General features: G+C 45.9%; 1 protein-coding gene across 1 annotated transcript in view; it reads left to right on the top strand.

Moving 5' to 3' along the window:
• Positions 1-8,898: 8,898 nt before the first annotated feature.
• Positions 8,899-24,805, top strand: part of PTPN14 (protein tyrosine phosphatase non-receptor type 14) — a 153,861-nt gene continuing 137,954 nt past the window's right edge. Inside the window, exon 1 of the mRNA XM_054587638.1 lies at positions 8,899-9,277. The gene's annotated coding sequence lies outside the window, so the exon portion shown is untranslated. The remainder of the gene's footprint in view (positions 9,278-24,805) is intronic.

Here is a 24,805-nt window from a genome sequence, read left to right as displayed (position 1 = left end):
AGGGAGACAAGGTGTGAAGAATGGGGATAAGTCTTGATGTGTTAACTCAGATGTGACTCAGGTCCCCTAAACAAACATCAAACCCCCCAAACACAGAAATCACCTTTAAAAATAACAACCAAAGCAGACAAATTACCTCATCTCTTTAATCCTCAATTTTCATTTAAAAATGGAGGCTGTCACCCCTACCTCATAGGGTTGCTATAAAGATTATATAACATAATACATGTAAAATTCTGAGTGCAGGAAAATAACTACACATGCTCCCATAAAAAATAAAATATTTTCTTATTCAAACATACAGTAATATGTGTTGATGATCTTCTATGCACCAGGCAGTAGAATACACTGGTGAACCAGATAGACAAAAATCTCTATCGCGATGGAGCTGCAGGGTGTGGGGGTTGTATTGGAAAAGAAAGGCAATAAACAAATGAACGTAAATAGATGATAGAATGTGAGGGAGTGTGAGTGCTACCATGGAAATTAGAGCAGGGTCAAGGCCAAGAGAACGGTGTGTGAAAAGGTTCAAGACCACCGGGGAAGGTCTATCCACGGCATGAAGCCCGTGAGCAAGCCAGGAAGCAGAGTCCCTGGCAGAGACAACAGCCAGGGCAGAGGTCCTGAGGGGCGTTCAAGTTCAAGGAATGGCAGAATGTCAGTAGGACAGGGGCAGAGTGACCCAGGGATGACAGCTGCACGTTAGGTGAGAAAGATAGGACAGCCAGAGGCCGGATCACTGGGTCCTCCTCTGTCACTGAACATTCAGTTTCTCTTTCACCATTTGAAAGCTTTGTCCTTGCCTGTCCCACGAACTCGGAGGTGCCAATCACGGAGGGAAGCCTAGCGTGTGCTTTCTTACATTAGTAAACATTTTCTAGCCTCTAGGATTTGGTATGTCAGAAGGTGCCCTTGCCTCCTACTTGCAGCAGAAAACACCTTGAAATCGAACCTCCTAGGCAATTTGCTTTTCCCTGCTGGCTACGGGAAGTCTCTCTTGATCCTCAGCCATCATTCCAAACCAGTCCTCTAATCGCCCTGGTCCAGGTCCACAGGAGTTACTGGGAAATGTTTGAAGACCCAGAGCCAGTCACCCTCTGAGTCACCCCTCAGTCCAGGGGAGGCATCTAGGAAGGAGCTGGGTCTTCAGGGAGGTTTTGATTGAGTGCTTTGGACTCTCTTACACAGCCATGCCCACATCCGAGGTAACCCTACCTCACCCCCACAGGCTGGGGTGTCCATGTGCTTTAGAAAGGCATCCCAAACACGACCTGATCCATCCCTCCCCCCAGAGAAGGTTGTTCCTTGTCGCTCATCACAGCAGAGGATTCCTTTCATGTCCCATGCTTCTCAGAGGGGTGTCCTGGCAACAGCTGCCCGTGTCAGAATGAAATGTGGCCTGTTCGTGCTTTTGGTTTCCAGTCATTTCTGATTAGTAATCTGCTTGGAGGGCTGTACAATTTTTTTTTTAATCCTCACCCGAGGACATGCTTACTGACTTTAGAGAGAAGGGAAGGGAGGGGGCAGGGAGAGAGACATTGATGTGAGAGAGAAACATGATCAATTGCCTCTTGTCCGTGTCCTCTCCGGGACCAAACCCGCAGCCTAGGCATGTGCTCTGACAGGGATTTGAACCCTCGACCTTTCTGTTTATGGGGCAATGCTCCAGCCAGCTGAGCCACACTGGTCAGTGCAGGCTGTACAATTTCTATCTCCATAAATCTGGCAGCTCCGTTTGCATTAGTGTTAGTTAACAATTTCATCTAGCTGTTTAACTGACATTAAAAAAAAAAAAAGAAGCCCAGAACTGAGGAGATCAGGGATAAACAAACTAATGACTTGCCATCTTCAGAGCTTCACTTAAATCTGATGTTGAGGACTACTAAGAGTGGGGTTGGTGGCCCGTAAGATTGGAATCCAGCTTTCTCAGGCTGGAGATAGTTTCAGATACAGTTTTAGAGGTTTAATGCAGCTACAGTTATTAGCAAACACAGGCAGGTCAGAAAGAGGACCACACCTAGACCCGCTCCTTTAATCTGGACACTGTCATTATGAGAAGGTAAGGACTGACTCCCTAGCTCCAAACATCCTCCTTCTGAGGTTGGCGGAAAAGGACTGAGAAATGTACACAGGCGGGCAAAAGTAGGTTAAATTAGCTACCATCATAACCTGCCTAAAAGATAAATCATAAGTAAGGGTATAAAATAATAATAACAATAAGGCAAACAATATAATAAAAATACAATTAACTAATAAATAATACAAAAGTAAAACTGTTTCCTGTACCCACAACTACTTTTGCCCACTCCTGTATATGAAGAAGAGGGGGAGCTATTGAATTTTCACTGAGAAACGTCCTGGCTGACTTGCCTTCTTCTAACAGCATGCCTAAACATACTTTATCTCCTAGGAAACAGGGTTTCCAGATGCTGCTCAGAATTTCTCTATCCCAGTTATTCTTAGCAACCTGGCACCTGTCCCCACCATCGTGCCTCAAAATGTCCACAGGCAGGTATTGTGGAGACCAGACAGGGGTAATTAAGCTATCGTTTACCTGCCCTCATGCAGCTCCATGAGGGTGTTGATGGCTCCCTGGCCAGCCGCGCTAAGTTCTGGAGCTCGCTACCCTCCTAAGAGCTGGCCCAGGTGGGCATGTAAACAGGATGAAGAACAGTGTAGCTCAGTTCATGGATGACAGACTCATAACTATTCTTAGAAATTAGAGTATCTCTGACCTTTTGAGATTAATGTTGTGAACAGAAACGACTCGACACTCCCAGACAGCGTGACTTCAGTGCTAAATCAAAATCTCCCCTAAGACCCGGCTGCTTCTTGGATGCCTCCTTTGGACTGAAGGGTGGCTCAGCCTCATTTAACGTGAATTCTCTCCTTAAAAGGCTTATCTTCAAATATATCCATATTAGGACTTCAGCATGTGCATTGCGGAGGGACGCAGTTCAAGCCCTAACACTGAACGCTGTCACAAGGGTCACTTCCGATGACGCACACGCAAGACCCAGCCTTGTTCCCAGGGTGGTACAAGTGCTCCACAGATACCCGGGTCCCTTACCTCCTCCCTGTGCCACTCGCCTCCGCGGGCCGCTTTCTTCTCCACACATGAGAAGCCGTTTCGCATAGGTGGTGTAGACAGTCCCAGAGTGAATGGAAGGGTTCCTGAGACTTCTCTTTGGTAAAAGAATCTCTCCCTTCTCTTATTGGTGTGTTTTCAGATGCCCCTCTGGGCCGCTCTCTGAGAACTGACTTCCTGCCGAAAGAGCGAGGTTCAGCCACAGAGGCCGGCGCTTCTTCAAGACCCCAGATGGACAACTGGAGCCATATTCTTTCCCTTGGCAAAATCTGGGTTTGAGAGTCAGTCTCTGCTGGAGAGAAATCCAGTCTGTAGAGACAGAATGAGGCTGATAATATTAACAGGGGCATTGAGAGTTCAGTGTGTACCCGTTCTAAGGTGCTGTTCCGAGGGTTTCTCTAAGGGTTTTTCACACATTGACTTATCATTACTACAGCCCCATGAAGTAGATATGTTCATTGTTCCTGCTTTTACAGGTGAGGGAATTCAGGTGTGAGAACTTGAGTTCTTTGTCACATGGCTGTTAAACCTTGCTATACGCGCACGGGGAGGACCGTACCCCCAGCCGGGGCGGGGAGAACAGAGTGCCCTCATGGTTCTCTGGTCCTACCCTTCTTTCTCCTGGATTCCATGTCACGTTCTGGTATCCTGCTAATATATTCCTTTTTGGTTGAACAATTTGAAATGGGGGTTTGTTCTTTGTAAACCAAAGAAATTTATATTAAGATTGGTCCTGTCTACCAGATAGACCTGTTGCACCCAACATTAGATTCGATTAGATGAAACGCATTACATTTTTAACAATCATATATAAATGACTGTGGAGACTGTTTAAATCAAAATGAAGAAGAGAGATTTCAGTAGTAAAAGCCAACTTTTCTGGATAATAGATGGTTTTCAGCAGTAAGGGGTGGGTGAGGATGCGGTGATGATTGGATGCGTGCATTCCCGACAAGCAGGACAAAGCCCGAAGGAAGGTTGCTGCTGAGGGGTGAGGGTTGTGGGGCGGCAGGGGGAGGGGGCGGGGGGAGTCAGCAAGCTGAGCCAGGTGAATGTGAGTGGAAGCGCCTATCTTGTAGACATGATTCAAAGGATGTTTGTTACCTAAGGTGAAATTAGTAGAGAATGATAATGAATACATTGAAAATGGCAAGATACTTAATAGTGCCTAGGTTTACATCTTCTTTATATCTCTTTACATCTTCCTGAGAGTACCAATAATGTGCATGAATTACTCTTTCTAGAGTTTCTTGTTTAACATATATTGCTGCTGTGTGGAATTTTTAAAGAGTAAACAATTGGTATAATGTTGCACATTTTCACTGGAAGAACTCGTGACCTGCTGGAGTGCGTGCGCCTTGTGTACCTCTCTCACATTGCAGCCACCTGGTCAGCGGCAGTTGCCAGAGGAACTGGCACAGTGTCTCAGGAGAAGATTCATTTTTCTCCTTCCAGCTTGAAAAACGAAAACCCTCTGACATTCTTTCCTGAAGGAAGTAATGAGGAATAATTCATTTGGGGCCTAGGTTGACAGGTACAGACATCGGGCGCCCTCTCTCCTTTGACTCAGGTCTGAAAGTAGCCCCTTTGGAAGGCAGGGGGCCTTTTCCTGAGAGATAGAAAAGAGGAAGAGCAATGAACTGGAGAGTTCAAGTGACCAGAAGGCTTGGTGGCCAGAGATTGGGGGGCGGTGGGGCGCGGCGGAGACTTCAGGAATGAGGGAGTTGAGACATTAGGAAAGACGATGAAATGGAGACAGTATATGACACAAAGTGATGCCAGATAAAGGTATGACTGGCCTCCAAGAGACTGGAGAGCGAACTGAAATGTGTGCCCTTTGCACTTTTATCTTACCCGTGCCTCCACAAAAGTCCCCTATCAATTCACCAATATTTGAGGATGGTGTGACTTCCTGGCCTCGTCAACCTAGGGAAAGGCTGGGCATCCCCAAACTGAACGTCCTCAGAAATGCAACCGGAAGGAAGAAGGTTTGTCTTCTGTGTCAGAAATGATCCTTCCCAAGCAGATACCACGAATCTCTTTAAAGGAACTGCTTTAGCAGGGACACCAAACTGCACAACTCTGGGGAAGCCATTGGCACCGTAGACTATTTCAGCTCCTTAAGTACTGAGTACTGTGTGTGTGGCCATGTGTGACTGTTCTACAGGATCATACAGCTTTTAAAAAGATCACTATATAACAAGAACTTGGTATTCCAGTCAATCTTCTACTTTGTGTTTATTGATAAAAAGCTCTGCATACTACCATTGAAGCCCTCTTAAATTTGGTGGTTCTAAAATGTTCTCCCCCTTTTCTTCTGTCACTTAATAATTTTTGTAGGCAGTAATAATCTAGGCTTATTTTATTATATTTTTGTTGTCAGTCAGTGGTTCTGAATTGGAGGGGCCAGGCATAACAGAATTACTTGGGAAATGTTGTCAAAATATACTTGCTCAATTTATCAATGGGGTAATGAATGAGCAAATTGTGACATGTATACACATGATGTGATTCCAGGTATGTGAAGTTTGAGGACTAGCAAAACTGCTTTTTGGTGGTAAAAGCCAACCCAGAGAGGTGATACTTACTGAGAAGTCACACCAGGGAAATTTCTGTGATGGTGGACATTTATTGTCTGGGTGGTGAATGTATCCATATGAAAGAGGCATCAAGTTGTTATGTACACTTAAGATTTGTATTTTTTTATTGAATGTGAATTATATCTCAATACTGTCTAAAATATAAATCCGCATATACATACACCCATCCAAGTCTCTACTTTAGACCTAGAGAATAAGATGAATAAGCTATGGGAGCAGGGGTACTGAGAGAATGTGAATTTTGAAAAAGTTTCCACTTTCTTTCCCTCTATTACTGTGAACTGCCATATCTCCTTTTAGGAATTGAAATTAGACCCAGGATAAAAAAACAAACAAAATAATAATAATAATAATAATAATAATTTTATATCCAGTTTTATGTATCCTTGATTCCTAGAGATCATCAGTTTTCCCAAGAGAGCCTATTTACTTTCCAGTTTGCTTTGATTAGGGAACTTGTTTTGTGTGGCTTCCAGTGACTTCAATGTTTTGAAGGCATAAAATTAATAAATTAATGTGAGGAACACATTAAGGTAGGAAGAATCATGGAGGCTTATAACAACGTGAAATATTTCGGGGGATATCTTTATCGACAAGTTCCTAAAATCACAAAACTTTAATCTGTAGTGATGTCTATGGGACCTATCCAGTCAACTGAGCTCCTGTTCACTCTGATGCACATTGAGGAGACTTGAATGTGATGCAGATTTAGGAAATTGGTTGCTTTTTTCTTTTCCTTTTTGAAAGAAGCTTGTGATTAGCTTTTACATCTTTATCCAAAGTATGAAAGGGGAGCATGAACAGGTTTTTTCACTTCAAGTTGGACTTCCTACTCAAAAAGTAGTCTTATTTGCACTTTCTGTGATCTACTCTAAAGAAAGAGAAATGTGGCCGGTCAGATATACTAAATGGGCTTTTAAATAAATAATGTTAAAAAAAAATTTTTTTTAGAAGTAAAACTGTTTAAATTAAAACAGAGTCTATAGGGTTAGTACTAAATCTTAGGGGTTTTTGTTTGTTTGTTTGTTTTTCCCATTGAACACTCTGCAGCATTCCCAATATTCATTTTGATTCTGGAGGCTGTGAGAAAACAGCCCTCTCCCTAAGACATCCTGTCTTTACCACTTAGCTTCCTCCCTAGGCAGACTGTCTGCCTGCTATACATTTTTCCAATGGTTAGGCCTTGGCAGGACCTCAGACATGAACTAACTGAACCACGCTGGGACCTCCATGTCACACTCCACTTAAAAAATAAACTCAGGCCTAAGGCGAAGTGGCTTGCTCAGGGTCACAGGGCTGGTGAGAGGCAGAACCATGGTCCTGTCTCTAGGCAAGTCCTTTGCTCACTCTTCGATATCACGCTGGTCTTGTAGTTGTGGTCTCGCAGTCTTAGAACAATAAACAAATGCCACTTCCTCTCCTTTAAGATCCCAAGAGGCGCCCATCCTACCTCAGAGAAAGAGTAGGAGGTTGGGCTTTACCTGGGGAGCCTGCAGGGTTTCCGTATCTTTAACCTTAATCTCATTTTGTCCAAACGTTGAAGAGATAAGTAGCTTTCGTTTTTTTTTTCCGGCTAGACTGTGCTCCATTATCAGATTTTACTGCTCCCTGACCCTTGGTGAGATATGCAATTTCTTCATGCCTCACTTTCCATACTTTTCAGGCCATGGAAAGGTGCTCCCTAGTTTTCTTTGGAAATTCATCAAGTCCACACACATTGAAACTATCCATAGGAAGTTTGTGAAACTGATCTTAATTCCCTTGAACCTCCCCCTTCTACCCGTTTGGAGTCTTCTCCACTTCGGATGGGTTTAGAGATTATCAGATGCTCAAAGAAATCAGTCACCACAAATTTGCACATCATGGGTACAATAGGCTTTGCTTTTTAGTTTCCCGTTCTTTTCCCCATGAGGCACAGGGTTTTTGTATGAGTTGTGGGACAGCGAAGTAATTCGGAACAGTATCTTCCCTGACAATGACTTCAAATACCCTTTTCAACCTAAGAAAAGGCTGGGCTTGAGTCCTGGTGAGACAGTAGGTTCCTAAGGCATGTTTTTAGTTATGCAAAGGACCGCATAAATGCAGGCAAACTCTTTAATTCTACAGCTGCTGAAACCAAGGCTTTCAGGATGGAATACCCCTCAGTAATCCAATCGGTCACCAGCAGGGCAAGGCCTAACACTCTTGTCCCTCTCCTGGCTCCGCGCTTTTCCACCAAAGCGGCTGCGTCTCATTAACTCCACCTCCGAAAGTGCTAAGGGAGTTCCCTCCCAGTGCCTACCCTGGCAGGGTGGGGCGAGTTTGTGGCTTGGAAAGAACCGGGAAAGGGACCTATTCCGACTCACAGCAGCCAGCCAGGAGAGGGGCTGTGTAGGGGATGGGATGTGGGGGGCGGGTTAAGACACCAAGACTAGCACCCTGAGGTTCCGGGTGTTCTGGAGAGAGAACTCTGAGACTGGCTCTCGGTGAAGCCACCTTACTATCTCCTGGTCTACCTCCCCTGGCAGTGGCTGTAAGGGGGTGTCCTGCTGGGAGAGCTCCCCACTATAGGACGGAATGTGCTTGCTCTGCGCCGGAGCGGGCAAATTGCTGCCACTGCCCAGTGTCCGCTGTTTTAGGAGGTCTCGGTGGGATTTTCCCGTCTTCTCGCTTTTCCCCCCGCGCCGGGAGCGGCGCGAGGTTGGCGTGGCTGTGGTCGCTTTTCCTTAGCCACTCCTGCGACGCTTACTCCAGGGAGTTTAATCCCGTCCTCCCTCCTCAGCCACCACCTTCTCAAACGTTGTCCAAACCTGCCACGTTAAAAGTGCGCGACTTCTCCCGGGCCTGCAGAAGGAGCTCCTGCAGCCCGGCATTCCTCGGATTCCAGCGCTGTGACGTCCCCCGGGACTGCACGCCTCAGCTCCAGAGCCCGGGATCCACGTTTCCGCGCTCCCTGAGCGCGCTCACGGCCGCATTCCTCCCGCGCTCGGACGCGCGCCCAGGCTCCCTCCGCCTCCCGGCCTCCAGCGCCACCGAGCCGGACCCGGGGGTGGGGGAACCGTGGCCGCTGGCGCCTGTTCCGTCCCCTCCCACTCGCACGGCCCCTTCCTCCCTCCTCTCTCGGCCGCTTGCGTTTCCTGCCGCTTGGGTTCTCGCGGCCCTTAAAAGTTTTTCCCAACTTTTCCTTCCCGAGCGGGCGCTGCGGGCGCAGGCAGGGGGCAGGTTGCTGCGCTCCTGCCCGCTCAGCTGCCTACCCTCCGGACTAAGGTCCTCGGGGAGCGGCAGACTCAAAGTGACCGCTGGCGGTCCTTCCCCTCCCACTTCAGCCTTCCTTCCCCGGCCTCCTGGCCTCGTCCCCCTTCGGGCGGGACAGCCCTGGGCTTAGGAGGCTCTTCTTTTCTCCTGCTTCGTGTGCCCCTGTGCCGACTCTCGCGCTGGGATCGCGGTGGAACCCTCCCTCCCCTTTCGCCTCCTCTGGCTCTTTCCCTTCGCCCCTCCTCCGCCAGCCACTGGAATCAATTCCTTGGGGAATTGGGGCTCCGCCGCTGCGGCGGAGGGACAGCCTTTCCGCGCGGGACTCCAGGGCTCTCCAACGGGGCCATGTAACCAGGTAAGTGCCGTCTGGGGCGGGGAGTTGGGCCGGAGATTGGGGACCGCCTGGGTGCCCCGGGCGCCTTGCGGATGACTTGGGCAAAGGCTGGCAAAGCCAACTTGGAATCGGCGGCTCGGGACGCGGACAGGGCAGCTGGGGCGCGAGGTGTCCGGGCCTCAGGAGTTTTCTGCGGCGGTGGGAGCGGCCCGCCGGGAGGCGCACGGCTTGTCTCGGGAGTTAGGTGGAAAGTGAGAGCTGTCTGGGTAGTTTTTGGTTAAACGCGCCCCCTCGCCCCCTCCTCCTTATTACCTTCTGCATTTTGGGCAGGAGAGAGGGCCTGGAAAAGGCATCTGGGGATACCCAGGGGCTGGGGACAGGACGAGAAAAGACGACGACAATGCTGCCGCTCCAGCGGGATAGGAATGCGGCTCCCCACCCTCTTCTGGCCCCCCAGGGGCACAGGATCTTGGGAGGGAGAAGAGTTTTTATGCCGTCCTGCTAGGCCCCAGACGTGCCACCAAGCTCCCGGGCTCCTTGGCCCCTACTTGGGTGGTCAGGCTGGCTCAAAACTTGTGCCCACAAAATTTCAGAATGGGTCTGCCTCTCAAACTTTACAACTTCTGTGTGTTAACAACTTCTGAGGGTGGCGGTAGTACACTCTCTCCCCCTTTTCCCTGGCATGAGCCCTAATTCTGGATTTTGAATACTTGTAAGTGGGGCTACCACCTTTTTGAAGGAGCAGAGAGGTAGCTCTGCCACTCCCTTCATTTCCCGTTCCCCTCTGTTCCCGCCGCCCCCACCCACAATGTAGGGAGACTGGGGGGTTTTCGGGAATTGGCTGGTGAGGACTCTCCGGACTGCAGGCTGCATATGTGGTTACAGGGTTTCCCCCAATGTGCTAATTTAAAGTGCACGAGTTCAGTCATTCTTCCACAGACCTAGCATTAAGCTTCTGCTCTGTGCTAGGAACAAGGGACACAAAGATGCTGTAACAAGATCTCACTGCAGCCTGGCAGGGGACAGGAAGATTCTTCCCCGGTGAACTGGGAATTGCAGTGTGGTGAGAAGCGCAAGGGGAAGCTGGTCCTGGAGGAGGGGGGGAAGTGTGCGGCCACTCACCTGGAGGAAACAGGTAGCGGAAATGGCTTGTGCCAAGGGAGAGTCATCCAAAAAACCTGTACGCTGGAGGCCAGTGTAACAGGGACAGCATTCAAAAAATTATAAAATAAATACATACAAGCCAGAAATTAAACTGGAAGCGTGTTACCCGCTTATGGGAACCGAATATCTTCCCGAGGAGCTTGGGCTCTCCTTTTGGACACACTACACACACGATGCCGTTCCTGCTGGGCCACGAGCAGCAGTTGTGCGACCATCTACGTTTTAATCGGCATTCATTGGCCGATGCCGTGTTTCATTAGAACAGCGCTGATTCCCTTTTCAAGAGCAGCTTGACTGCCACAGGTTATCGATAACACTGCAGCATTACAGGCGCTTGTATGAAAGTTACCTGTCTTTCGGTGACGGCGTTCACAGTTTGTGCCATAGCGACGATAGCCTTGATGCCCGGGAGCTGAACAGCGCGGTGCTCTTTCCCCCAGTCGGAACGGATGGCCCTGCCCAGCACAGTGAGTGTGTGTACCTGTGTCTGTGATGTGAGAGTGTGCGCTGCTTTTAGAAGTCATTATTGCTTGAGCACGGTTGTAAGCACTCCATTTCCTTCTTCTGAAACTTTGTAGAAACTGGGTATCTTCTGCCTGGTTGTCGTGCAGCCGGATGGCCCAGGATTCAGCCCATCCTGCCTTGGAAAGGTCCTTCTGGCGCGGTAGCGTCCTCTGCGTGGTTTGCCTTTCAAGGGTGCCCTTCGCTGGGCTGGAGTGGTGTTGTAGTATCATCCGTAGTGGCTGAGTCCTGGCCGAGGTGGCAGAGGGCCAGGGCTCAGTGACCTCAGGCCAGTCCATCGGAGTGGGAAGAGCACAGGGACTAGCTACAGCCTGGGATGTTGACCAAGCCCCTCCACAGACCCGGGCTTCATCCCCAGAACAGCCCCGTGACGGGAGCTTGCCTGAAGGTCTAGGACCTGCGTGCGAGAAGCCGCTGGAGAGAAGCTCTTTCTTGCTGATCCCAGGCACCTTCCCGGCTCCTGCCACTGGCTTGAACACATAGTTACTAGAAAGACTTTATTATTCAGGTTTGTGCAATCTCTGTTGCATGGACAACCGTAATGGAAAGAACAGTTAAGACTATTTTAATATGGAAAACCCTAAAGAATTCAGAGAACAGTCAGACTTTTTAGGAGTGTTCTTACTTGCCCTGAGTGGATGGGCCAGAGGTCAAGAACTATGACGATTTTTCCCCCACCCCATTGCAGCCTTATTAAAGACTTGTGTTTTTTTCTGCTCTTAAAATGGGAAACAAACGTAAGCCCTTTGATTGCGCATTGTAGCCCATGTGGGTTTTATATTTTCGTTCTTTTTCACGTCCTCTCCTGCATTTGAACCTCTTTGCGGGCTCACCAAGAGCTGTGTACTGTTTCGACTCCTCTAAGCCCCAGAACAGTGCTGTGTGCTTTGTTGGAGATAAGGCGAAGAAAAGAGATACGATGAAATACTTAATTAGGCGATTAAAATCATTGCTGCTTGTGCTGATTAAAAAAAGAGCAAGGGAAAAGAAACAAGTTTTGGTAAAAAGGAGGTTAAGATTAGTGTCTAAAAGAAGGCCGTGATCCCTCCTTATGTCTTGATTTGCCCTTCGCCCGCCTGAGCCCCATGGAGGGCGTAGCGAGGGTCCCAGGGGTGTGTGTGGCCAGTTCTGAGGCTTTCCTGGCGAAGTGGCCAGAGCAGGGAGCCGGGGGAGGATTTGCAAACAGAGCTAGTTTGGAATTCCGGCTCTACCACCTTTTACCTGCGGGGTGTTGGACGCCCTTCAGAGTCTCCAATTCGGCCTCCATCTCTTTTCACCTACGTGATGGGGCCAGTAGCTTCCGACCTGGCAGGAGGTTTTGGAGGATTCAGTGTGATGCTGTCTGGGCTCCTGCTAACACAGTGCCTTGCACAGGGGAGGTAGGTGCTGGGTCAAGGATGGCTATTTATGTGTTCGGGGAGTTCTGTGTGGCCCTGAATGTGCTCTTTATGTCATTTTCCCCCAGCAGCCTGAATTCACATGTGTGCCAACATACACATAAAGCTTTGTCTTGGACTTTTTTTTTTTTTGGTCTATTGGCTCAAAGCAAATGTGTTGGCTGGCAGCTGCCATGGGGCCCCTCCCGTAGGAGGAGGTTGACAGTTGCAAGACCGGGCAGTAGGGAAGCTTGAGGAAGGAAAGCCACTTAGAGGAGGACCGAGAAAAGGGCCCTTTCCCCTGTGCACTACCTGCTGTAGCAAGGGTCCGGGACTCATGTGAGGACCCGATATTTCTGATGTTGAAATCCAGTTGAAGAATGTTCGAGGGAATGTGCCCGCCTTTTGCAAGAAGGCAAAAGCTTCACAAACGAATGTCTTTTTGCAACCTGATTTCCTTCTTTGAAGCCCAAATGTGGAGTCAACTTCAACACCTCTGCTGGACCGCCAGCCTTGGGTCCCTTGGGCTTTAATGTTGCCTTTCATCTGAGAAGCCTAAAGTACTTGACAAACATTAACTCTCTTGATCTTCATATCATCCTCCCAGGAGGAGGGAATGTTAGAAGAAAGAACAAGTCAGAAAACATCAGTAGGGCAGGTGTGTTCTTGAAGGGAAGTGGATTGTCGTAGAGCAGAACTGGTTGAGCTGCATGTAGCTTGCGTGCAGGCCAGGAGGGCAGGGGGAGAAAGCCCAGGACGAATGCAGATCTGGCTGGGAGTTCTGCCGCGGGAACGGGGAGGAAATCCACGTCGCCCAGACCAGCCGTGCCTTTGCCGTACACTGCATGCCTGCTGATTATGAAAATAAATAATCTCCGACTTATTTATAATTCTGAATGAAAGGATGTGATGCAATACTTGTGGATAAGAATTACAGTTGCTGAAGATAAAAGGTAATGGCGACTAGAAGTAGCTTTTTGTGGTATAAGGGTGGTTGTGCATCTAATGTTGGATTATAAATGGCGTATTAACATTGTCTTAGTTTCCTTTCCCTTTTTCCTGTTGGCTCTGTATTCCTTGGCTTGGTTTTGTCTTGCTCTCCCGACATGCTTTTGTTTGACTTGCCTCATGGTCCTTGCTATCAGTAAAAACCATACTGTGGCCATTCTTAGATCAATCTTGTGTGTAAAATTTGATATGTGGCTGATTTAGCTTAGTTCCTTAGGGGACTAAATTAGGCTGATAATTAGCTTGACCCAGAGGCCTGGTGCATATCCTGTAACTGTAGGCGGCCACCCCATAAATGCTTGATGTTGGTCAGCAGGGAGGTGTCTGGGGGAAAATGAGAACGGGATCGACTGGTGCCACCACGTCCTCCCAGAAGCAGAACATCCTCTTCACGCTTGTGGTGGTTGACATTTTCAGTAGTGAACTAACTATGTTCCCAAAGTAGGAAGCTTTACGGGCTGTACCACTGACTTGATCTGATTTGCCTCCCAAGTTCTTAGCTCCCAGGGAAAGATCACTCGTTAAAAATCAGCAAAAGTTCCTAGTGCTTATTTTTGCATAAAACATCTTTTACTAAAATGTTGACTGAATTTCCTGAAGTCTTTGGAAATCCATCTCCTGGGAGTTCTTTCTTTCACACTCGTGCCCCTCGAGTGATCGGGGCATTAGCTAAGGCAACAGGGCTCAAGGGCGCCGGTGCCGACAGCCATCACCGGGAGGGCTTGCTGGAACTGGGGTGCCCTTGCCCAGGCCCCGCCCGCTTCTGATTCAGTAGGTGCGGGGTGGAGCTGAGATACTGGAACTCAGCAATGCTAAGGCTGCTGGTCCTTGACCAACTGTGCTTTGACACTCCTGGAGCTGAGGATTCTTGTTTTGGTCCTTCCCCCCGCCCCGCCCGGGCCCAGGCTTCGCAGGGAGTCACTGAAGTTTTTCACTGCCTCGGTTTGACTCGCTCTGTTCCTGGCTGTTTAGAGCCCTGGAGAGGCTGGAGTCACATAATGGCCCCTTTTCCCTTGCCAGCCTGTGGAATTAGATGTTTCCATTTTAGTGGAGCCGCTTGGCTGTCATCTCCAATGCAGAGCCCTCCGCTCGGTTCCAAACGGTTTACCCGGTACTTCCGTCCGTCTGGGTATCTGATGTACGTGCCCGATTCTGCCCGTCTCAGATGGAATTCGCTAGTTTCTTGCCACCAAATCTGCTGCTTCTGCATCGGTCCATGACACTGCCATCTGTTGCATTGTCTGCTGACGCCAGGACCTTGGGCTTCTCTTCACTTCAGTCTTTCTTTGCTCCCGCAACCTCTACCCTCCAACACCCGTGACAAACCCTTCGAACCTGCGAGTTTTTGCCTCTCAAATACCTGGAGTTTTCTCCGGTCCCTCCATCCCCACTGCCTCTTGGGATGGTTCAAGAGTTTCAAAGACTGTGTTTTTATACATTCTTCATCTGCTTTTTCAAATAGTTTTTTAAAAAACCCACATCTGTTTTTTATATTATTTCAGTTCTTCTTTTGCCTCTTAGTACTTGTATGATAAGGCTTCTGTACCCCTGACCACTTTCCCATCCTCATCAGCTTCCCTCTCTCCCTCCCCCCACCCCCCTAACACTTAGAGGCATTTAATCCCCCTCTCCTTTGTTACATGCATTCCTGCCAAGGGCCCGCTCCCCCTTGCTGCCCAAGGGTCATCTTCCCTGACACCCTGTCCCACCTTCAGTAGCACTGCCTTCTTTATAGTCCCATAGCACTTTGCATTTACCTACATTGGTAAGTTTATCTTGCCATGTATGTTGGCCTCCCTGTCTCCTTTGCTACATGAGAAGCATCTCCCTAAAGCATTCATGTTTCACTTGGTTCAGACTCAGAATCCCCGCCCTGTGTGGATGGAGATTGGTTAGCAGTAGCCATGTCTTCAGGTTATTGGTGCTGACTCTATCCCAGTGTGCCCAGCACTTTAGACGGCTTTATTAAATCTTTCAACAACCCTGCGAAGTAGGTACTGTTTTATTGCTGTCTTGCAGAGAGTGAAATGGAGTTTTTTGTTTTTTGTTTTTTATTTTAAGATCAATGAATGCTTTTCCGAAATGCCAACCTGAGGGTCCAGAGCCCAGCCTGGTTCGGAGTTTCTTATTGATTCTCTATTGGGATGATCCGTGCTCTTGTGAAAATTTTATCACGTTAATGAGTATATGTCATTTTTAAAAATTAAACATATCGTTGCTATTTGCTGTACACATCTTATTTGTTCATTTCAGGAGATGAATTATGTCCCTAAGCTGACTCTCTGGTTCTTAATGTTGTTTTCCTTTTTACGTGGATACTTTTGAAGGTGTGATAATTTCTGCCCTCATTTTTCAAACCTAGGCAACCCTGCAGACAAGGGAGTGTAACGATCATGGATGAGTTAGGAGGTAGGAACATTTAGGGTTGAGGCATGAAACAAAATTGTTTTTGCAGGTTTAGCTGTATTATATTAGGGGATGTTTAAATTCCTGTCTCTGCATTATTTTATACCTTATATTAAAGAGGAGAATGCAGAAATACTCCGTATTCAACCTCTGAGTTACCAGTGTGTAAATAGGAGTGAGCGCGCGCATGCGCAAGAGCGCGCGCCTCCGGGGCCCCGGGCCGCGCAGGCCGGCCGCCGCCCTGCCCCACCTCGGGCTGGAGGCGGCACTTGCATCAGTGATGTCGTCCCCAGGTCCCAAGATGGGCTTTCTCCGTTTTTAAGTTCTCCACCAAAATGGATTAAATCAGATTTCCTGGTCACGAAAGTGAATTTGGTGTGAACGACGTGTGCACATTATACAGACTTCAGCTATAAGGAAGGTTCTCCACGAATAATCCCCAGACGGTCCTCTGATTTCTTCAGATTTATGCCCCGCTCTTCCCCAGGGTTCTGCCAAGCTGCAGCTGTTTCCTGAACAGACCCAATAATTTGCCTTCTATGTTTATGCGCTTGCCTTGCCCAGGGATCCGGACACTCAGCATTGCCCATCAAAGTGTCCCTGGAGGCCCACTTTAAATGCCACTTCTCTGGGTGCCTTCCCTGACCTCACTCCCTGGTCAGGCCCTTCTGCCGCTTTTCTCTTGGCATTTACCCCTTTGTGCTCTGTGTCCTGGTTAACATGCCCCAGGCCCCTCAGTAGTCTGTCAGCCCCCCCGGAGCTGCCACCTGCCTCACTGCTGCCCCCGTCTCTCCCAGTGCCCCGTGGACGGTCACTTCTCTGCTGCTGGTCACCTGTAACTGTTCATTCGGGTCTGTCTCCTCCTTGCTGCAGAAATGCCCCCCGAGGCGGAGGCTGCCCCTTCATCCTTTATTACGACAGTCCTTCCGTGGAGACAGCTGTCTCAGCATCTTTTTGTCACCCATCCCACTGCTATCTCTTGTCCCATGGCTGCCAGTGTGGAGGCCAGACCACCTCCCACACTACAGGCTCTTGATTTAAACAGTCTGATATTCTCACTCTCCTTCTTGAAATCTTTCTTGCCACTTTTTATTGTTGAGAGATACATATGTCTGAAGTAAAAGGCATAAGGAAATGTCAGAAGGATAAATACCAGATACAGGGAGTGGGGTGTGGAGGAGGTAAGGACGGAGATGCGGTGTTTTATTTCCTACGCTGGGTGGTGGGGGCACGCGTGTTGACTGTATTCTCCCATAGGTCTCTCATAGGTCAAAATATTTAATTTTAATTATTTCTAATCTTCACCTGAGGACAGTTTTTCATTGCTTTTAAAGAGAGAGGACGGGAGAGGGGAAGGGAGAGAGAAAAACATCGATGCCAGAGAGAAGCATCGACCGGTTGCCTCTCGTGCGTGCCCAGATTGGGGAATCATATGCGCCTGGACCTGGGGTTGGACCCACAGCCCAGGCACATTGCCCTGACCTGGAATTGAACCTGCAACCTTTCGGTTATGGGACGACACTCCAACCAACTGAGCCATGGCAGCTCAGAAATATTTAATTTTAGAAACACCACACTGCCCAAGGTTAAATGCAGGCCCCCCGGCAGAGCGTTTGAGGCTCTGCCCGCAGAGCTCTTGTTCCCACCGAACCGCCTCGCCTTGCGAGGCTCCCTGTCACCTGTCTCCAAATGTTTCTCGCGGCTGAAACCTGTGGTTTTGACTCGCGCTGTTGCTGCTCCCTTTCCTTTGCATTCCCTCTCACATCTGGTCACATAACACTCTCCTCTTCTCTTCTTTGATGTCTAATGTGATTTTTACGTCTTTTTAGATGTTTTGTCTGATGTTCCCTTTTATAATTAGGGTGGGTTCATTGTCACCTGATCTTTGTATGGAACTTGACATTCTTCACTGTGTTATTTTATTGTTTGTTCATCTGTCTCCCTAAAGTTGTAAGCTCTTTGAGGATGTGTTTTGTGATTTATTTACTTTGGGTTCTTGGCACACGCTGCCAACTAGATGCTCAGTAAGTGGGGACTTGTTGAGTAATAGATGTAAGATTAATGTTTTTAATGGAAGTAATTTTTTGAAGATGTGTCCAAAAGAATTTCAAAGTAAATTGTAGGGAATATCTCTTGGACTCAATACCTGACATGTAGATCTTACATTGAATAGGTTTACACATGGATTTTCTCGTTCAAACCCATGGTTTGTTGTAGAAATTATTTCTCCTGCTTTTCCCATGGACCTTATGGTGAAAGTTTGGTGTCTTGCGTTTGTTTTGTTTTATAGCCCCCCCTCCGCCACCCCCGTCTCCATGGAGCGTGTCGATGGTTTCTGTGGCGCTGTCCCAGGCTGTGTGTGGGCCTAGGTTTGGAAGTAGATCTGGGCCGTGAAGAGGTACCACTTGTTGTAACGGCGACTTCTGCCTTTGACAATACCTGCTCTGGGATGGAGAAGCAACACATCCGTCCAGATGAGAGGCAGCAGAGTTTCTTTTTGTGGCAGATGCGTCCCACTGCAGAGCTGTAATAACCGTAACGAAGGAGGATTATGCTGTATTAGGGCTATGAAGGGTGTACTAGTCTGTTACCGGGGTCAGTGGTGGCAGCTCAAGCCGGCAATTAGGTTTCATTAAAGACTCCAGCAGGCAATTAGCATGCGCTTCAGCCGATGAAATCTGACGAGCTATATCAAGCAAATTCTTTTTCATTATGTATTTTGTAAAATGTGCTTTAGATGATGAAGGCACACTTTTTTTTAGACTTACACAAGTCTCCAAATTATCATTTGAAAAATCGGGCTGCCCGCCAGAGCCCCTGTGTTTAAATCTGTGGGTTCTACTCACTGGCATCCTGGGGGATTGTGCTGTTTAAAAATCTGTACATTTTAAAAAGGTCATATACATTCTTTTATTCAAAGGTAAAAAATTTGTTATGGAGTATCATGTAATTATGAGATTTATGAAGGGGGGAAAATGTGACTGATGTGAAAAGAATTAAAACTCCAAAATAACGAAATGACACCTACCCGTCTTAATTATATTCTTTAGAAAATTATTGTTTACTTAAGAGGCATCTAAAAATAAAGGCTGGAAAGGATGGTTTGTGCTGCGTTTCTGCTGAGCAGCTGTTTTCGTTGTTTTCAAAATGAGGCTTATTTCCCAAGTGCCGGGTTAGGTACAAGTGTGCTTTTGATGTCCCTTCGTCCTTAGGAATGAGTTTAGGTACTTTAGCTTTCCCTGTGAATGTGAAGTGATAGTTGCACTTAGCTATTTGAAGAAATACCCTCCCTCCTTCTTCCTTCCCAGGGCAGTCCTTTTTCCTCGCTTCTTTCTCCCCCTCTCCCTGCCTTTATAATAAGTTGACTTCATTTGGAGGGTTCTGACAGGTGACGTACTGTATATGTATTCACAGCCGATGTTCGGGATGCTTAGTGCGCAGCACACCAGGCCAGACACCCAGAGCAAAGGTGTGTTAAGGGCATCTGTTTCCGTGGGCTGACTAGGGCTGTCTCCTTATTGTGTGATCCTCCATTGGCATTATTATTTTCCTCATTTGTGGACGGATACAATGGTAGTAACGACGGAGCATAGCAGTTTGAGATCTGTGTACGTGAGCATATTTAATGCTTGAAGGAATCTTGCAGGAAAACAAAGCTTGTCAAAGCCGAATTCATTTTAGTGAGGACCTATTTTTTTTTTGTAAATTTGATTTTTATGGAACACACACAATCTCAAGGGACACTAATATCATATAGAATACTTTCTAGAAAAAAGCTTGGTTTAGAAGGTTCCTGTAATAGAGACTTTAAACATTTAAAGTCTTCACTGACATACCAGGCCAACTTTTTTCTTTTTATTTCCCTTTTAATTGGACTTTTGGGAGGAGCAGCACAGAACAAGAGCAAGTTTAATTTTCAGGGAAAGTTTTAGGGACAATAAACACTTAGTCTAACTTTGTGTATTCATAATACGGTGAAGACTAATGTTCATATTAAATGTGAGGCCCTGCAGGAACTTCATCCTTCCACGAAAGATCCAGATATATTCACTGGCCCGTCTTATTGAGGCCAGAGGCTGTGGTTAATATACACACGACCGAAAAATCTTGGTTCTCCAAATTCTGGCAATTGGCCCCCGCCGCCCTTACTTATAATACTGCCAGGAAGAAGTCAGGCAGGCCAGGGAGGTATAAATCATTGAGGGCTTTAGAAATGCCACTGCAATTATTTTATTAATAGCTGCCACAGTTTAAGTTGTTTTGTGTAACTGGGCATTTAACAGAGGCATTGTGACTACAACACGAATGATTTTTCTCCAGCCTCTTTATTCTCCCAAGCTCATTGCTCCGAATTTCCTCCACCAGTTTTCCCCACTCCCATTTCTGACCTTTCACAAAGCAGAGCTTCATGCCTGGAAACCTCTTTTCCTCTGCAACCTTTATACTCATAGCGATCTTATGAAAGAGATGTTATTTTTATCTATAGTTTGACCCTTGAGGAATACAAATGTTAAAGAGGTTATTAGCTCAAGTCTCGCAGGCAGTGAATGGAAGAAGTGGGATTTGAATCCGCTTCCTCTGTGTCCACAGCTCAAGTTCCTAACCGTGACTTTAGGCCCAGAAGTCTACACCAGCCAGGAACATCTGTTCTTTTCCCGTTCTTTTTCTTTTGTCTTTCCTTTCATGCAACCGTATCAGTTTGTTTAATAAATGCATTTTGATGTTTTTGAGGGTGGGGTCGTGTTTCTGTGGTCATAATGGTTAGGAGACTAAGCTAATAATGTACCTTCTGGCCACGTGACCATTTGGCATTTGAAATGTGACTAGGTTGAGTGGAGACATGCTGGAAGTATCAAATACACACCAGACTTTGCAGACTCAGTACAAAAAAGGAATGTAAAATATCTCATTGTAATCTTTTACATTGATTACATGTTGAAATAATACTTTGGATATAATAACAAGTTAAATAAAATCTATTGTTAAAATTAATCTTTTCTGTTTTGTGTTTTAAATGTGATTCCTGGAAAAATTACTAATACTGATGTGGCTCGCATTGGCGTTCCACATCATACTTTTTGGACTGCACTGTTATAGACGGCTGTGGAACTGTTCCTGGGAGCTCCAGGCCTGAGTGATGCCCTATAGGCTCAGGGGACCAGGGGTAGAGAGAGATCTTGGGAAATGTTATTGGTGGTGGTAAGAAGCAAGCTTGATGATGACATCTTAGATGACCAGCAGAGAGGAACTGGTATTAGCTGGCATGTATTTACTACCTACCATGTGCAAGTCCTTTGTCAAGCACTTTAAGTGGATTATCTTTTAGATCCTTATAGCAACCCTGAGAAGTAAGCACTCTTGTAGGCTTATTTTATAGATGAGAAAATGAGGGCTTAGAAAGGCTGAGGCAGGCACAAGATCCTACAACTTGTAAATGCTGGTGTACTCTGTTACACCATTGGCACGCAAATATTAGTCAACGATGGAGCTGAGAGTCCAGTCTGGGCATGGATTCGGAACTGGTGCTTGTAACCATTCTGTGTCACTACCTCTCAAAGGTGAAAGAGAAAACAGTACCTGAAAATGATCAGTAGCCGTGCTTGTATTCATTCAGTGTCTATGAAGGGCATGCATTCTTCTCCCCAGCACTGGCAGATACCAACTTTTAATTAGGGACTATAGTACAGTAATTGATGTTCCTAACAGAGCAGTGATCTCAAGTTATTAAAAATGACTAAAGTGCAGTCACATAGATGATGTATTACAGAATCGTACACTCGAAAGTTGTATAATATATTGACCAATGTTATCATCAATAAGTTTAACTTAAAACAATATGGGCTATATATGAGAAGACAAAACAGGATGAAATTATGCTTGATATACCTCATTTACCAAGGTTGCCAAAATTAGGGAGCTATTTATCAGAAATTGATTTTAGAGACTTTAAGCCCACTTCAGATTGCTTTCTAATAGAGACATTGATGTATTTCATAGCAAGTTCAGATTTTGTTAATGCAAACAATAGTTCCTTCTTGCTCCTTAATACACTCAACAGTACTTTAAAAAAATTGGTAAAAGTCTATCCACAAAAGAGTAAAATATTTTCATATTTTTTACTCTTCATTCATATGTAGAAGTATTTTCATAATTGTAGTTTTATATGATTTATACATAGTTTTATATGATTATATGTAGATCTATATACATATATGCATGCTTTTCATACTTACTGTCTTGGTAATGAATATTTTAGTATATCTGCATATAATCAATATTGTGTAAATCCCTGTTGTTTTTTAATAATTGAAAATACATACATATCTTTACATTTCTTGCTATCCCATAGAAGATGACAATGAGAATCTTCACATTAATAGTTGTTGATTTTATTTAGGATACATTTCCATGAGTGAGATTGCTTATTATGATGAATATTTTTATGATTCTTGAATCATACAAATACAATGGAATTTTATGCATAAGTCATAAAGATAAAGGCAAAGGTAACATAAGTTTATTTTCAGAGAGCTGATATTCTTTTCGATCTGGCTTTGGTGACTAGAAAGTTGATTATCCCAGCAGATAACAGGCTTTTGTTTGTTTTTTTACAGTGCCTTTCCTTATAATCTGCCAAAAGAATTGATGAGCCCTAAATTCCACATTCAGAGGCTGAATACTGACACTTGCTCTAGATGGACTCGTGGCGTGCTTGCTAACCCTTGCATTGTTTAGAGCAGGAAAAGCGTGTTGGATAGAATCATTTCAGTTATGAACATAATATGTATAGAATTACTGAAAAAATGTAGTTATTATAGGGTAGCTTTTAAGTGGGAATTAAAGGTGTATGTGAGTAAATACTTCATGGACAAAAAGAAGTAATTCTAACTATTACGTCATTCTAAGTTAATTAATTCCTATGGCTTGTTCCTTGCCTCAGTTTATGTAGATGTCACTGGTTTCTGCCTGTTAGTCTTCTTTTTCACAGTACCTTCTCTTGATTCAGCTGCTCTGTAACTTGCTGTATTTTGATGGCTATTGTATTAGTTTTTGCTTTGGTAACAAAGAAGTTTCCAACGTCTCAGTAGCTTACAACAAGCGTTCGTTCTTAGTCTGTGTTATGTGAGTTCTGCGGCTGGGCTGTAGCTCCGGGTGGCTCTGCGGGACTCGATCCGGCTCCACACGTCTTCTCATTTGGAAACCCAGGCTGAAGGACGGCCCCTGCCTGGGTCTTGATGCTCGGATGGCCGAGGGCGGGAGTGGAGTGAGAAGCGTGCAGTCTCATTTTAAGCTGCTTCCTGGAGGTGGCAAATAGGTCGTCTGCTCGCATCTCATTGGCCAAAGTGTCCCACGAGCCAAGCCAGGAAATCCCTGAGTCGGGGACCTGCACTCACCCCACAGGTTCCCAGGCACCTCACAGGGACATGGATGGGACCTCTTAGAGGAAGGGAGTCAAGGGGTGGGATAATCCCATCTTTTATACCATCATTGACTAAACTATTCCCTTATGGTTTGGTGTTTGCATTGTTTCTAATTTTAACACTTATAAATAGCATCGCTTTAAATGTTGTTGAACAAACTACATGTATTGACTGGGAGAGTATTTCTGGGGATATGGTTTCCAAAGTTGGCTTTGTAGGTCAAAGGGCATGACTTGCTTGTAGATCTTATTACACGGGGCCAGATTGCTCTCTCCACAGACTATCAGTTTATAGTACCATCATCAATATTTAAGTATACAACCTTCCTCATATCCTGCTGGTGCTGGGTTTTGCAATTTTCATTTTAGTAGTTTCATCATTGCTTACAGCTTAATTCTTGTAATTATTAATGATGGCATTTTACAGTAAAAACTATTAGAACAAATTTTATTGTTATTCATGTCTTAGTGAATAAAAGAACAGCCACCTATAATTTTTTTTTCTTTTTTTAAAGATTTTATTCATTTTTAGAGAAGGAGAAAGAGAGGGAGAGAAACATCAATGTGTGGTTGTATTGCATGCACCCCCTGCTGGCGACCTGGCCTGCAACCCCGTCATGTGCCCTGACTAGAAATCGAACCTGCGACCTTTTGGTTCCCAGGCCAGCGCACAGTGCACTGAGCCACACCGGCTAGGGCTTTTTCTTGTATTGTAAAAGTAATTTTAAAATTCCTAATTTTCATTCTCTCTTTGTTTTCTTGATCCAATAGTTTTCTCAGTCTGCTGTTTCCTAAATACGTTTTATCCTGACTTTAAAACAAAGCAGTGAAAAAAGTTAAAACAAAAGATATACTTGATTAGAGGTTTTATAACTTTATCTGAATCAAATCATAGTAATTATTACAGTGAACCCGGGTTCGTGCCTGAACCTATTCAGATTGCTGAATTTTGTTGTGTATTTCCAAGTCTCTGGGGAGGGGATTTATTTATTGTCCTCTTTCCTAACACTGGATGCCTTTAATTCCATGGTTTTCTGATTCACCGATTGCCGTATGGTTTCCGTAGCAGAAAATACCAACGGAAAAGTAAGAACCAGTCTTCCCTACAGTTTTCCCTCTCAAAGTGTAAACTAAACCTTTTTATTACCAACTGTATCCTCCCACTTGGTTTACTTTACAAAGTGTCATGTTGCCTGGTGCCACACTTGTCTTCGGCTTCTGCTTAGAAATAGTGGTATCTAGACATACCCACAGTGTCCTTGGTTTTGTTTCCTCATGAGGCTTTGAGACTTCACAGCTAAGACCAAAAGGCTTGCAGGGGAGATAAAGAAAAATCTTCAGGTCTATGGGCAAGAATAGGCTGTGTGTGTGTGTGTGTGTGTGTGTTGAGATGGGAATGGTGCTGGCCTTCGGGAATGACAGTTGGATTTTGCACCTGCCATTAAAGTGCAAATGCCTCCCACCTCATTTAGCAGAGGAAAGTAAAAACCTCGGAATTGAGAAATCCACTCTGTTTTAAGGCACAGACAGACCGGTAAAGCTTGTAAGAGATATTACAGCTCAGTGGGAAGCAACTCCAGGTATGTGAGAAGCAAGTTGATGTGTGAACTAGACATCAGTTTGTGAACCAGAGGTTATTTGAAGAGCAGTAGT

Source organism: Pteronotus mesoamericanus, unplaced genomic scaffold, assembly GCF_021234165.1.
Source record: "Pteronotus mesoamericanus isolate MK-2021 breed Mesoamerican mustached bat unplaced genomic scaffold, CSHL_Meso_final scaffold_1186, whole genome shotgun sequence".
Lineage (NCBI taxonomy): Eukaryota > Metazoa > Chordata > Mammalia > Chiroptera > Mormoopidae > Pteronotus > Pteronotus mesoamericanus.
The sequence above is the reverse complement of the archived record's forward strand: the minus strand, read 5'-3'. Positions and strand labels throughout refer to the sequence as shown.